Source organism: Myotis davidii, unplaced genomic scaffold (genome assembly GCF_000327345.1).
Source record: "Myotis davidii unplaced genomic scaffold, ASM32734v1 scaffold17, whole genome shotgun sequence".
NCBI lineage: Eukaryota > Metazoa > Chordata > Mammalia > Chiroptera > Vespertilionidae > Myotis > Myotis davidii.
In genome coordinates this window covers 3,294,524-3,298,012 of record NW_006288624.1, presented here as the reverse complement: position 1 = coordinate 3,298,012, position 3,489 = coordinate 3,294,524, and the positions used below count along the sequence as shown (strand labels likewise).

At 37.4% G+C, this 3,489-nt stretch overlaps 1 protein-coding gene across 1 annotated transcript in view; it reads right to left on the bottom strand.

Annotated features, from left to right (window-relative positions):
• Window positions 1-3,489, bottom strand: part of DCAF5 (DDB1 and CUL4 associated factor 5) — a 73,076-nt gene that overhangs the window by 23,698 nt on the left and 45,889 nt on the right.

The window sequence follows — 3,489 nt, the reverse complement described above, 5'->3', positions numbered from 1 at the left end:
CCAGGAGGCCTGCCACAAGATGGCCACCCTCATGTCGTCACAAGATGGGCAAAACAAGATGGCCGCCACAGATGACCAGCAGGGGAGGGCAGTTGGGGGTGACCGGGCCTGCAGGGTAGGACAGTTATGGGCAACCAGGCCAGTAGGGGAGGGCAGTTAGGGGCCATCGGGCTGGCAGGGGAGCAGTTAGGCATTGATCAGGCTGGCAGGGGAGTGGTTAGGGGGTGATCAGGCTGGCAGGCAGAAGCGGTTAAGGGCAATCAGGCAGGCAGACAGGCGAGTGGTTGGGAGCCAGCAGTCCTGGATTGTGAGAGGATCCCAGATTGGAGAGGGTGCAGGCTGGGCTGAGGGACACTCCCCCCTCCGCCCCGCCCCTCGTGCACAAATTTCGTGCACCAGGCCTCTAGTTAAGTAATAATAGATAATAATGTAACCATTATCCTGACTTCTATATTAATCACTTCTCTGCATTTAAAAATAATTTTATTTACCCAGGTGTGCATTCCTAAATACTTTAATTTTGCCTGTGGTTTTTTTGTCTCTTATGTTTCCTAACAATAGGTTTCTTCCTATCCATCCTTCTTTTCCCATTCGAATGTATTTGTTGAAGAACATGGGTCTGAGAATTTCTGACAGTTTGGATTTTGTGGGTTGTATCCTCACAATACAGTACAATATACCCCTCTGACCTCTATTATACTTCCTGCAAATCGAAAGGTGGATCCTGAGGTCTGTTCAGATTTGGGTGGTTTAATTTTGAAAGACCATGGGTAGTATTGTTCTTTCATCCAGAGGCTCATGTCTAATTGCCTTTCCTTTTGTAATGTTAAGTTGTTGTTGATGTTCGGTATTTAGATGTATTAATTCATTAAGGGCTGCTAAGTCATTATATTAAAATTCTATAACTTTTTAAAATGTCTGTTTTACCGACATTTTTGAATGATTATTTTCCCTAGATATAGAATTCAGGTCAGCTGGCTTTCATTCTTTAAGCACTTTATTTATTACTGATTTAGAAATTTTCTCAGGCTGCTTTTGGGTTTCTCATTATCTTTAGCTTTCAATAGTTGGACTTACGATGTGCCTAGGTGTGTTGTATTTATCCTACTGTCATTACTGAGTTTCTTGAATCTAAGAATTGGTATATTTCATTTGTTTTGAAAAATTCTTTTAGCTATTATATCTTCATATATTGTTTCTGCTCATTTTCTTTATCCTTCTGGAACATCAACTTCATATATATCAGACCATCTGTGTTCCACTTATTTCTAATGCTCTCTGTTCTGCTCTTTCCATTCTCTTTTCTCATTGTCCTATGGTTTGGTTATCTTTTTTTGGGGGGTGGGAGCAGTTATCTTTTATTGATCTGTCTTCTATTCACCAAACCTGTCCTCTGGAGGTTAAACCCATCCAATAAATTCTTAATTTTAGACATTTCAGTTTTAGAATATCTATAAGATTATTCTCCTAAATAGATTCCAATTTTGTTGAAATTCTCCATTTTCTCATCCATTTTGTCCACCTTTTCTCCTATTTTCTTTATCATGCCTATAATATAAAGTCACTGTCAGTTAATTTAAATATCTGCATAAAATTGTGGGTTGGCTTATATTTTTTTTCCTCTCTTGATTAGTAGCCACATTTTCTTGCCTCATTATTTTTTACTGTTTACTGAACATTGAGTATAAAAGAACCATAAGACTGTTATGGTGCCCTGGCCAGTGTGGCTCAGTTGGTTGGAGTATCATCCTACCTGTGCATCAGAAGGTTGCCGGTACGTGGAATCTGAAGTCTAACATGTTCTTTTTTAAATAAAAATATTACATCATTCCTTTTTCTTCCTTTAAATAATATTTACACTTTATCCCCTAAAATTTCAACCTAATTTATATCATAGTTTTACCAACAAAAATACAAATTAAAATATTTCTTTATTTACTGTGACTATAAGGTTCTAAGTGTTAAAATTTTTGTCTTGGATTCGAGTTACCATTACAATTATTACTGGAATACAAGTGATCAAAACAAATATGCTTTTAAAGGATTCCTTTAAACCAGCTGTGCCTATACAATCCTTGGAAAGTCCAGGTACCCATTTTTCCAGTTTTAATATTGGAATCCTATATCCGCTATCAGGTTTCCACCAACCCAGAGATTACATAATCATCTACTCACAAAGTTAGCCCAACAGTGGGCCATATCCTAAGTCAGAAGAGAAATCAACAGGGAGAGGAACATATTGCAATACTAGAAGCCCAGCATGTGAAATCGCGCAACCCGCCCACCTGCGCTGGTCTTTGGTCATTACGGCGTTAGGGCCACAAGCCTTTTATAATATAGACTATTGCTAATTCTTTCCCCTTTCTCTGTTTATACAAACATGAAAAAGATTCCAGAGAACATCCTGGGGAAAGAGGATTATCCACTTTCTATTTTGACATATTGACTTAATAATTAAAAGTTTTCAAGATCTAATAAAAGATACAACTAAGCCCAAAGCGTATTCATCAGCTAATCAATTTAGAACATATGGGGCCAGGAACACTGTTTTTGGTTCAGACAGATGATGCTGTCCCTTCTGGTTCTGTTTCAAAGGTAAGCTGCTTTACTCATGCTTTCCAAATTCCAGAAGGGGAAATAGGCCTTTTGCAATATGTTTGGTAACTAGACCACAGCAACAAGAGTTATACCAAAGGTGGTCCTCAACAAGTTTTGAAAGGCAATTGTTTGTTAATTCAGCAACAGGCAAACCAATAACTTCCCTAAATTAAGCACTAGATACACTGTGCAATATACACTGGGCATAGTCCTCTATAATTTTCCTAATGGCCATTTTCCAGTTTGATGCCATGTATAACCCAGAACGGATGGCTACATTAAGTTGTCCTGAGAATAAAAAAATATATAAACTTTCTACCAGTAGGAAAAACCAGTGTAACAGGTAACTGCGCATGTAAGGTCACTATTATCAAGAATGAAGAATGATTCATGCTATCTGAAATCTCATCTGGCCTAGATCCCAATTTATGGAAAGCTGCAGTTTGTTGTTTTTTTCAGAATACATCTAGAACAAATGCAGAAATATTCCTCCTAATTTCTCTGATGTCTGGCGTCAGCCAAACCCCAGAGAATGTACTTGTCAGTCAACAAAGAAAATTTCACTTTAGTTAACATCACCAGGGAAGCCAAAAGAAAAAAAAAGAGGCCTTAGCAACTATTTGTAGAGTAGTAAGCACAAACATGCATATGGATAATAAAGGAAAAGCATGTAAAAACAAGGTAAAAATATTCTATCATGCTTTGTGAAATAGGAGAGAGACAAGGACATAAAGGAGGTCTATGAAGTCTAAAGAAAAGTTCTTAGGAGGAAAAAGATTTGAGCATCATTATATCAGATATGTATGAAGGTTATATTTAAATCTGGCTTCTGATTTTTATTTTATAATTTCCTTTGGTCACTTTTCTGATAAACTTTTATTATGTTAAAAG